This window comes from Filicampus tigris, chromosome 8 (genome assembly GCF_054856515.1).
Source record: "Filicampus tigris isolate MCC_2025a chromosome 8, RoL_Ftig_1.0, whole genome shotgun sequence".
NCBI lineage: Eukaryota > Metazoa > Chordata > Actinopteri > Syngnathiformes > Syngnathidae > Filicampus > Filicampus tigris.
The window spans coordinates 26437558-26449896 of NC_141224.1; the positions used below are offsets into that span (position 1 = coordinate 26437558).

The 12339-nt window shown below is 42.6% G+C and overlaps 1 protein-coding gene and 1 long non-coding RNA gene across 12 annotated transcripts in view; one reads left to right on the forward strand and one right to left on the reverse strand.

Moving 5' to 3' along the window:
- Positions 1–4030, reverse strand: part of LOC147144177 (uncharacterized) — a 5170-nt gene extending 1140 nt beyond the window's left edge. Inside the window, exons 1-2 of the long non-coding RNA XR_015087721.1 lie at positions 3755–4030; positions 1–1022 (exon numbers count right to left, since the gene is read on the reverse strand). The exon at positions 1–1022 is cut by the window's left edge and continues 1140 nt beyond it. This is a non-coding gene — a long non-coding RNA (uncharacterized LOC147144177). The remainder of the gene's footprint in view (positions 1023–3754) is intronic.
- LOC147144176 (CUB and sushi domain-containing protein 3-like) overlaps positions 1–12339 on the forward strand; it is a 708031-nt gene that overhangs the window by 155688 nt on the left and 540004 nt on the right. The gene's annotated exons all lie outside the window — the stretch shown is intronic.

Below are 12339 nucleotides of genomic sequence, written 5' to 3' on the forward strand. Positions count from 1 at the left end.
CAAACTTGTCAACGAAAAACTGCAAGAATCTATAGCACATTTCAGGGGACAAGTTGGCTGACGGGGCTTCATTACAGAGTCACTTGTTTTAAATAGAGCACATGGATTTTGGCGATTTGCCTGAATCAGACATGACAAGTAGTTTCTCTTGGACTCCTTATGTCGTTGCTTGTGAGTGGAGCCAGACACACTGCACCAAATTGAAAGAGTCAATGAGTCTTAAGAAGTCCTTTGCCATTGTTTTTTCAGGACAGCACACGTGAATATTAAAGTCCCCCATGAACAGGATGCGATCATATAGCAGCATGATTTCAGCAAGATTTGAAGTCATTCAGAAACTCCTTGTTGTATTTGGGGGGGGGGGGGGGTAGATGACAGCGCAGAACACAGGCACAGCACTGGCAACCTCAAAGAAAATCCCTCAAAGCTGCTGAACGATGTGCCAAATATACACTGTTTACATTTAAATTTGTTTTTAAAAACAGTCGCCGTTCCTCCACCACGGCCTGAAGTTCTCGGCGCATCCAAGTAAGAGCATGCAGGCAATAATAGTTCAAGCACTCACCAGCGCCGGTCCAAGTCTCCGTCAGGCAGAGGAAATCCAAGTCATTGGAAAGAAATAGCTCCCTCGGGATAGATGATTTGTTCGTCAGCAGCAGGTGTGTGTGTCACCTCCGGTTGGCGGGTCCTGGGAAGCTCCTTGAGAAGCTGGTAATCCACCTCGCGTCCGATGACATGTGCAGGGCGGCAGCACAGCCAAAACTCCTCGGCGCATCCAATGATGGGGATCAAGCTGGAGCCAACGGGGTCCCGAGAGCACCACAGCGGAGTACATCCGTGCGTCCGGAAGTGAGCAAGGGACGAGGCGTGCACCCACTCCCTCTTCAGCCTCGCCAGCTGGCCACCACGTTTGCCGCGGCGCCTCCACTTCCGCCGTGATGGGAGCGAGTGGATGCGGAAAAGATCCGCCACAATGTCAGCAGGCAACTTCTTCTCCCAGCCATGCTCAAACGCACCTAAATCTCCAACGCCGCAAACAAAGTTTGACGATCATACACCAGTAAAGAGTCTGTCTATGAAGCACCGATCACCAGCAAAATGAGCCGAATTGTCAAGAGGCCGAACACAGCGGCGCACTGTTGGGCATCTTGACAAAAAAAAAAAAAAAGAAAGCGGGGGTTGACAAAGTAAATATTTTACGATACTGTGTCAAGAAGGTGATGATTTAGCATTACCGGAGATGCCCACCAGGTTTCTAAGTCTGTTTAATACAATTTGGTGATCTACTGCATCAAAAGCGACACTTAGGTTCAGTAGCACCAAGACTGTGAGTTTTTTTCACATCTGCAGTATACCTGATATCATTTAAAATCCTTAAAAGTGCTGTCGCTGTACTATGGTTCATCCTAAAACCAGATTGATATTTCTCTAAAATTTTATTTGTATTTAAAAAATAATTTAACTGGAGAAAGACCAAGGGCGGCACGGTGGTCGACTGGTTAGCACGTCCGCTTCACAGTTCAGAGGTCGTGGGTTCGATCCCGGCTACGGCCTCCCTGTGTGGAGTTTGCATGTTCTCCCCGTGCCTGCGTGGGTTTTCTCCGGGCACTCCGGTTTCCTCCCACATTCCAAAAACATGCATGGTAAGTTGATTGGATACTCTAAATTGCCCCTAGGTGTGATTGTGAGTGCGGATGTTTGTCTCTGTGTGCCCTGCGATTGGCTGGCAACCAGTTCAGGGTGTCCCCCGCCTACTGCCCAAAGACAGCTGGGATAGGCTCCAGCACGCCCCGCGACCCTTGTGAGGAGAAGCGGTACAGATAATGGATGGATGGATGGAGAAAGACCAGTTTTTCTAAAATCGTACTTAAAAATTATAAGTTGGATACTGGTCTGTAATTTTTAAAAAACACCGGGGTCCAAATTGCTCTTCTTCAGAAGGGGCTTCACCACTGCCGTTTTAAAGGCGGCGGGGAAGGCACCCGTCTGGAGAGAGCAATTGGCTATATTTAAAATATGTTCCTCAAAAACTCCATAAAATGTCTTTCAAAGATATGTGGGAATTGGATCAAGAAGGCAGGTTGTTGGATTTACTTGGGAGAAAATTCGACCAAGTGTCCTTGCATCAACTAGGGCAAAACTTTCCAGTGTTTCCTCCGGTAAAAATGACTATCCAGGTGTATTCAAATGTATGTTTTGACGGGCTAAAAGACTGGACCTTATGTCATAAATTTTACTTCTGAGGTGGTCTGCAAAGTCCTCACAGAGAGCGTCTGTTGGTCTCTGTGGGGAGCTTTTTAAAATTGGAGTTGGTTAAGAGATCGAAGGTGGAGAAGATAAATCTGGGGTTGCTTTTAATAACTGTGATGAGGTTTGAGAAATAAGAAGTTCTTGCCTGTTTGACTATTTTATTGTCCAATTTGAGTTGTTCAGGTAATATTTCATAGTGCACTGTAAGTTCACTTTTTCTCCACCTCCTCTGCACTCCTGTTTTTTCTTTTTAATGTCTTGACTGCATCATCTCTTCATGGGTATACAGTCTTTATTTTTATAGTTTTGGTTAAAAGTGGAGCTGCAAAATCTAATGATGTCTTAAGATTCCTGTTAAAATGTCAACAATAAAATCACATGGTGCAAATGTGTTATGTTTGGGCCATTTTAGTTTTTTTTTCTCAGTGTTTCTGTGTCTGTCTAGTCAATGATTTGTGTCCATCTGTCTGCATTCCACACCCTATTGTTGGCCAATCAGCTCCCTCCTACCTTGTGTGTCTTGTTCAGGTGTTTTTTGTTGTTTCGTCAGTATGCTTGTATTTAAGTTCCTAGTTTTCGTTAGTCCTCGTCGGATCATTGTCTCTGTCATGTTGTTTTGTTTCTCCTGGAGTTCTGTTTTGGTTCTCTAGCATTTCTTTGCTACTTTGATTTTGGACTTTTCAAGATTAGTTTGTGCTTGTTTTTGTTAATACATATTTTCTTCAGTACCCCTGCTTCTCCTCCCTCCCTGCATTTGGGTCCTCCATCCTGGAAATGTGACAGAATGAACCGACCAAACATGGACCCCGCAGGACGGGTCTCATTCCCACCTGGCTCCAGCGGCGCACGCCTGCAGCCGCCACCATTTCCTGTTTAGGTGGTGCACGGCCTGCGGCCGCCCTCCGTTTCCTATTTCGGCGGCACACGTCCCGCAGCCGCTTTCCGTTCCCTGTTCCGGCGGCGCACAGCCTGCGGCCGCCCTCCTGTTCCCTGTTCCGCCGGCCTGCTGCTGCCCTCCTTTTCCCGTTCCCGCGGAGCGCGGCCCCCCCTCCTGTTCCCATTCCCGCAGCGCACGGCCGCCCTCCTGTTTTCGTTCCACCCATCCTGTCTTTTTATTTTTTGGACGTCTGGGAGCCGTCCTTTGAGGCGGGGACACTGTTACGTTTGGGCCCTTTTAGTTTTCTCAGTGTTTCTGTGTCTGTCTCGTCAATGATTTGTGTCCACCTGTCTGCATTCCACATCCTAGTGTTGGCCAATCAGCTCCCTCCTACGTTGTGTCTCATCCAGATGTTTCTCGTTGTCTCATCAGTATACTTGTATTTAAGTTCCTAGTTTTCGGTCAGTCCTCGTAGGATCATTGTCTCTGTCATGTTGTTTTGTTTCTCCTGGAGTTGTGTTTTGGTTCTCCAGTATTTCTTTGCCACTTTGATTTTGGACTTTTCAAGATTAGTTTGTGCTTGTTTTTGTTAATAAATATTTTCTTCTGTACCCCTGCTTCTCCTACCTCCCTGCATTTGGGTCCTCCATCCTGGAAACATGACACAATGTCAGCAGTAGTCCTCTTTAGAATCTCGATAAAATTTGCAGCCTTTCAGAAGATAGGTAGCGCTCCCTCACTTTTCTCATTGGGGCTGCCTGATGATTAAAACACACAATGTTGAAATACACACAAAAATGGTCTGACACAGCGAGGTCAACAACAGAGGACACACCAACAGACAGGTTGTAGGTTATGACCAGATCCAGGGTGTGACCTCTGTTGTGAGTTGGCTGTGAAACATGCTGTTTAAAAACCATACAGTTTAAAAGATGAAAAAAATCTCTGGACAGTGGGTCTGTGATGTCGTCAACATGTACATGAAAAATCGCCGGTTATTAAAATTCGGTTGTAAGTGGAATATAAAATTGATAAAAATTCTAAAAACTCACTAATAAAAGAAGTGGAATGATGGGGGATGTCTGTACATAGTGACGTAGATAATAGTAGGAGTGCTAAAAACAAAGGCATGGTGTTCAAATGATAAATATGTTAAAAATTATCCCCTTTCAGTTAAGACTATTCTTAAAAATTGATGCAGTCCCACCTCCTTTTTTTCCCATCCCTGTTAGAAAATAAAACAGTTAAAGTTCGGTGGGCAGGCCTCGATGTGAACAACTGGAGCATCTGTACCAAGACATGTCTCCGATAAAATAATACCTTGTAGGTTAGTGTCTAAAATCAAGTCATTTATAAAAAAAAGAAAAAAAAAAGTTTAGAAGGAAGCGCACGTTCAGCACAGCCAGGCCACAGCCATGTTTGTGCTCGACGTGTGCTCATGGTCGCACGGGTGATGAGTGTGAACATATACAAGATTGTCACTGTTAAAACCACATTGTGAGTGCGTAGGAAGCATCTGCCTGTTATTGTCTAAATGAAAAAGCTTTCCGATGGGGATGGTGATTATAATTGTAAGACTTATTTCACAACAGCATTTAGAAACAGTAATCCATGCCTTCATTACATCTTGACTTGGACAGCTGTAATGCACTTGAACGTCTCCAAGTTGGCTCAAAATGCAGCTGCTCATCTCCTAACTTGAGCTTGTAAGAGAGAGCACATAACTCCAATTCTGGCCTCCCTTTACTTGTACCCTGTACAATTTAGAATCCATTTTAAGTTTCTTATTTATCTTTAAATCCGGGGTGCCCACACTTTTTCAGCCTGCGAGCTACTTATGACATGACCGAGTCAAAATGATCTACCGCCCACTAAAAATGCAAAACACATTATTTATAAAAACTGTATACTGAGAATTATTTTCATATGTACCGTATATGCTGGTATAGCTTGCATGACTGCATCAACCTATATATAGCACAATACAACAACAGCAATGTTTTGTAATTACCTTACTCTGATGACTTGCACTGAATGAATCAGCCAGGGACGCATAATCCGGAAAGTAGCAGCTGATAGCCAGCCTCAAGCAGATTTGCAGTAACAACAATCAGCCCGTTTGCTAAATTCGGCGCATATAAAACAAGTCAACATTTTTGCACACTATGCTAATCCTATCAATATTGCTGTCTTGGTAAAGTTCAAGAACTGTTAAAAAAAAGCCGGCGAGTGAACAGGACGCCGTGTGGCTGTGTCCGATGAATATTGGCTGCCGCAAGGCGGAATGGCAAAAAAATTGACTTGTTTTACATGCGCCGAGTGAGCAAATGGGCGGAGTTCCGGTGCTCCGCTATGCGTCCCCTCGCTCCAAATGCATCATATGCAATCGCGCCCCCCCCCGCGCGAACTACATTGACTCCAATTGAAACGGACTACCAGAAACATTCCCAATGCAGTTGGTGTAAACGTAGCAATACAGTAGTGAGGACGGATGATAGGCTGGTGATCTACCCACAATGCCTTTGCGATCGACCGGTCGATTGCGATCGACGTAATGGCCACCCCTGCTTTAAATTGTCTCGCTCCACCTTACCTCTATGAGCTCGTCCATCTCTACGTACCTGCCTGGTGTCTCCGGTCAGCGGACCAGAGGCATCTGGAGAAACCGAGGACTAAGCAGAGCCTAGGAGGGAATAGAAATGTTTCCGTTGCTGGCCCCTCCCTTTGGAATGACCTTCCGTAGAACGTTAGGCAAGCCCGCTCTCTGTTCATCATTAAACTCATCTTAGTTAAAACACATTTTTGTATTTTTATTTTTGACATGAGACTCTGCATTGATTTAGTGATTTATTTTGTTTACTGTTTGTATGTATTTATTGTTTTAACGGTCTGTTTTCATATGTATGATTTCTTAATGTACAACAATTTGTATGCAGCTCTGGTTGTTTTTAAAGTGCCCTGTAATTGATTTGATTTGAGTTAAAGAAAAGAGAATGATGTTAGTGTGTTTAAAAAATGTCTAAAAACTACCAGATACTTCAAAACTGAGATACACTTGTCATAGCATTCATGGATGCATAGCACCACTAGAGGTGCATGAGAGAATGAATTTTTAAGAGGGGGCACACTGGAAGAAACAAAAAGCTGCAACTGGAGAGTTCATGGTCATTTAAAGGAAGGTGTTGGCTCCTTTGTCATGGGCCCAAAATTATCCTTTTACAGGCCAGGCCACCGCTTGAGCCCTCTTTCCCCTCATCTAAAGCCACTGCGTCTCCTGTGTGTTAGCAGATGGTCTTTTGATCTCATGTCCTTTGAGATCCTGCCCTTCCTATACACCAATTGTTGCATAGAACTACACATACTGTATATTTCTCCAATTGACTATGTACCCTAACTGTTGGCTGTGTATTGTGTGTGACATTTGAATAACTGAGATATAGGGTAAAAATCACACACACAAAAAAAATACTAGACTGTCTCTCTATTTGCTTGCTCTGTTCTTATAGAAGCATTCTAAAGGGGTGTTCCATGCAAATTGGAGTGACAATTTGCAACATATTATTCTACCTCATTATGCCATTTTCAATTTTTACATTAATTACAATATAATGTGTGAATTGTACGTCATATATAAATATGTGTGTGTACATGTCAGGGTTCCGGGAGGACCCGGAACCAAAGCAGACTCTAACAGCGTGGACTCAGATAGTGTTTTGAGCAAAAAAGGGTTTATTAGAAAAAACCCGCAAGACCGACAAGGTGCAAGGCGCTGGTATGACAAAACCAGGAAAACGAGAACAACCCAAAACGCTTGCACAAGTCAAGAAAAGAAATAACAAAAATTGCTTGTCGTAAAAGGACAAGATCACACCAATTCCAAAAAGTTCAACCGAGGGTAGCTTTAATAACACAAGATACAACACTTACTATGGCGAAAAACTTGAGTCAACAAAAGGAGCAAAATACATAGCGAAAACATGAGAGGACATCTAGAAAATTCAATACTTGGTGCTATGGTCATGAGCAAGCAGAGGAATAATCCGACAAGGAGTTGTCTTCTTGGCAGTCCTTAAATAGTCCATTGATTAAGATTACGAACAGGTGCGCTGCAGGGGATCCACCTACTGCCCCTACTGGAGCAACTGGGAACAACAAAAGCAAAACATGACCACAACAAGGACAGACCATGACAGTACAGTTCCTATAGTGAAAGTGATGTTGGAGACATTTCACCTTTTGTGGCATTTGATTAGTGCCATGTTTTTCTCTGTTGTGTTTGTTTCTTATTTATTTCAAAAGTGTTGGAGACATTTCACCTTTTGCGGCATTTGTTTAGTATCATGTTTTGCTCTGTTGTTTTTCTCTCTCTCTCTCTCTCTCTCTCTCTCTCGTTGCAGCCCAGCTGGAGTGTGTGTGTGTGTGTGTGTGTGGGTCACATCATAATCAGCAAGCTTTATAAGGACTCTGTTCACCACCACATCTTGTCAGTTGAATGACCTTGCCTCACAGCCCAAGCTCTTTTTTCTTGACACCTTGCGCACGTAGCTCGTTCCCGATTTTCTTTTTATAGATTTGTTCGGTAATGTTTTCTGTTCCTCGTCACTTTGACTGAGCGCTTTATTTTTCGTGTTATCGGAATTTGCTATCTCGTTTATGTTTTTCAGTAAATCAATTCTTCCTTGCCATTTGCAAGCATTTTGTGTTCCAATTTGGTATTCCCTGGCTTTGTTTTCGCCAGCGTCTTCTGCTCCTACTTTGTCGGTCATTTTGCATTTGTGATTTAAGATTTTTTGTTTTCTCAGATTTTGTCCTTTTCTGCATTTTTGGGATCTACACTTTCCATTTTCCGGTTTAGTTGGACACCGGACAGAATCATCCGACCATGGATCCCGCAGAATCAGCCAAATTAGAAGTGCTTTGACCAGCCAGAGTTTACTGGTGGGACAGAAGGAAGCAGCACTCACTGAACTCTGTGGTGCTGTTACACAGCTGGCTCAGCGGTGCGACAGTCTGAGTGCCCAGCATGAGCAGCACGACATCCGAGGGACGCCCCCCTCGGATTTCCAAGCTGCGTCAGGCTCGATGCCCAAGCCCAATTTGCCCCACCCTACATGGTATGAGGATGAACCCGGTTTGTGTGGCTAGTTCCTCCATCAATGTTCCCTCATCTTTCATCAACAACCACTTACCGACGCCACCGATAGCTCCCGGGTGGCGTTTATCATGAGTCTACTGTCTGGTCAAGCTGCTGTGTGGGCTTTGTCGGTGAGCAATGCCAAACCCGAACTCCAGTCTTCCCTCCCCAATTTCGTCAGAGTTTCGCCAAGTGTTTCCAGTCAGGCTTCAAGAAGATGAATAGCACAGAGTCAGCCCTGCTATGTGTTTTTAATGACATCATCCTGGCAAATGACACTGGAGACCACATATGTCTCATTTTGTTGGATTTGACTGCAGCTTTCGATACGGTAGACCACATTATTCTTTTGACTCGCTTGCAACACCAAGTGGGCATTAGTGGATGAGCTCTAGAGTGGTTTCGATCCTATTTGGCTGGCAGGACTTTTTTCTGCTAGCCTAGGTTCCTCTTGAGTCCCGCTCTGCCCCTCTATCGTATGGTGTTCCACAGGGTTCTATTTTGGGGCCCATTGCTGTTCTCATTGTATTTGCTGCCCCTGGGTTCCATCCTTAGATGACACAGTATTTCCTGCCACTGCTACGCGGACGACTGTCAAATCAATATCCCGCTAAGAAAAAAAGAGGCTTTCTCCTTAAGACCACTTTTGTCCTGCCTAGAGGACATCAAAGACTGGATTTCACTGAATTTCCTAAATTTCAACGAAAATAAAACAGAAGTTATGGTGTTCGGTCCCAGTGGCTCATCTCCATCCCACCCTGTTGACCTGGGCCTCCTGGCTTCATACCTAAAGCCAACAGTCTTAGATTTGGGTTTTAAAATGGACAGTGATCTTGAATTGGACCGGCAAATCAGCGCTGTTGTAAAGTCGAGCTTTTTTCACCTTAGACAGCTGGCTAAGGTAAAGCCCCTCCTTTCCCATCAGCACTTAGAAACAGTCATCCATGCCTTCGTTACATCTCAGCTAGATTACTGCAATGCACTTTATTTTGGAGTCAGCCAGTCCTCCCTCAAACGTCTCCAGTTGGTCCAAAATGCTGCTGCCCGCCTACTAATTAGAGCTCGGAAGATCGAGCACATAACACCAATTCTGGCCTCCCTTCACTGGCTTCCAGTGCATTCCAGGGTTCAATTTAAGATTCTCCTATTTGTCTTTAAATCATTAAATGGCCTCACCCCGGCGTACCTCTCTGAGCTCCTCCACTACTATGCACCTTCCCGCAGCCTCAGGTCTGCGGACCAGGTGCTGCTCGAGGTGCCGACGACCAAGCGGAGCCTCAGAGGGGATCGAACCTTTTCCTTTGCTGGTCCTTCCCTCTGGAATGACCCTTCATTAAATGTTAGGCAAGCCCCCTCTCTGTCCATATTTAAAACCCGGTTGAAAACACATTTCTTTTCTCTGGCTTTTAATCAGACCTGAAATTTTGTTTTATGTAAATGTATTGGCTTTATTTATTTGTATTTTTATTTATATTTTATATTATTTGTATCTATATATATAAATAATACGTGTATGACAGCATTTTATTGTTTTTTTTAATTATTGTATTGTTTGTAAAGTGCTTTGTTACAGCTCTAGCTGTTATGAAATGCACGATATAAATCAAATTGTACTGTATTGTATTGTATTGTATTGCATGGAGGGGAGAAATTGACTAGTGATTTCAAACACAGGAGAAATGAAGATAAATACTGGTTATTTCCTCTTGATTGTGTTCCGTTTTAATCAGAAAGGTTGCTGTCATGTTAAAAGGCACTGTTAAGAATGGAAATATCTGTTCAGGTACATACATGTCCATTTACAGTTCAAAAACATTCTGTAAATGCAGTAAATATCTACTTTTTCAATACAGATAGTTGCGGCTTGTAACACAGTGCGTCATATATATATATATATATATATATATATATATATATATATATATATACATATACATATATATATATATATATACATATATACATATACATATATATATATACATATACATATATATATATACATATATACATATATATATACATATACATATATATACATATATACATATACATATATACATATACATATATACATATACATATATATATATATATATATATATATATATATATATATATATATATATATATATATATATATATATATATATATATATATATATATATATATATACGACCAAGTATTATTTTCGACCCAAACACAGGAATGCAACACCTTTTATTTTTAGTCTTGAATATATATATATAAATATTTTTCATCATTGATGACTCAGATACATTTTTTTAATTTGAAAATGTCCAAATGCTCAAAGTTTATCCATGAAAGTTGGCTGATTTTGTGACATATCAAAATAAAAGAAATACTTTTACTTTGGAAAACAATGATCAACATTTTTACTTGCTTTCTGATATGTTATGGACCAAACCCGTAACTGAATCATATCAGCTTATTATTGTCAATTTGAATTATTCATTCATTCATTCATTATCCATACCGCTTATCCTCACAAGGGTCGCGGGCGTGCTGGAGCCTATCCCAGCTGTCTTTGGGCAGTAGGCGGGGGACACCCTGAATTGGTTGCCAGCCAATCGCAGGGCACACAGAGACAAACATCCGCACTCACAATCACACCTAGGGGCAATTTAGACAGTCCAATCAACTTACCATGCATGTTTTTGGAACGTGGGAGGAAACCGGAGTACCCGGAGGAAACCCACGCAGGCACGGGGAGAACATGCAAACTCCACACAGGGAGGCCGGAGCCGGGATCGAACCCACGACCTCTGAACTCTGAGGCGGACGTGTTAACCAGTCGACCACCGTGCCCAATTTGAATTAATGCCCTGTTTTTTAAAAAAAAAATTCATCCATCCATCCAGTATCCAATCTGCTTATCCTCACAAGGGTCGCAGGCGTGCTGGAGCCTATCCCAGCTGTCTTCGGGCAGTAGGCGGGGTATACTATGAACTGGTTGCCAGCCAATCGCAGGGCACACAGAGACAAACAAACATTCACAGTCACAATCACACCTAGGGGCAATTTAGAGTGTCCAATTAACCTACCAATCATGTTTTTGGAATGTGGCTAGGAAACCGGAGTACCGGAATAAAACCCATGCAGGCACGGGGAGAACATGCAAACTCCATGCAGGAAGGCCGGGGCCGGATTCGAACCCACGACCTCTGCACTGTAAAAGAGATGTGCTAACCAGTCAACCACCATGCCCATGATGGAAATGACTTTTTTTTTTTTATCCGATGCATCAATTTATCGACCAACTAATGAAAACATTAATAGATTATTAAAATAATTGTTAATTGCTGCCAGGGGAGGAGAATTTTTTTTTCAAAACCGTCAAAACTGGTCGGTTCAACAACCAGTTTGGTGCGACTACTTTACATTTGGTCGTTTTGCGCTACAATTTTACACTCACATTTTTTCCTCATGAGCGCTAACCCAAGATGGCGACATGGTTACGGCGGCGTGCATGATTATGGCAGCACATCTGGACATGCCTCATATCCTTCCAGAGATGCGGCAGCCAATCATCCCTTGATTTTTCTGTCCCATAATTTTCCTGAATTTTAATACCCTTAACATGAATAAGGGGATTGATTTTCTTATGCAAATACTTTATTCAAGCGAAGTCAACCCAAACATATTATTTTTTAAGAATATGCTCCATGCAAGCCCACTAGTTGAAACAAGGCATTCTGATAAATATTGCGTTTGTGGAATAAGAGTTAATCCACCTATTTTTAGTCATCACTGGGGGCGGCCATTTTGTCATGTCTTTCAACTGAAAATGATATCACAGTTGCTCAGGGCTCACGTAACGAACAATCACAGCTCACCTGTTTTCTGAAACTGAGCCATGATTGGTCGTTATTTGAGCCCTCAGCGCATCTGTAATGTCATTTTCAGTCGACAGGAGTAATAAAATGGCCGACGCCTGAGATGGTAAAAAATGGATGGATTTTACAACTTAACTCATATTCCATAAACACAATATTAATCAGAGTGCCTTGTTTGAACTAGAGGGCCTGCATAGAACATATTCTTGAAAAAAAAAAG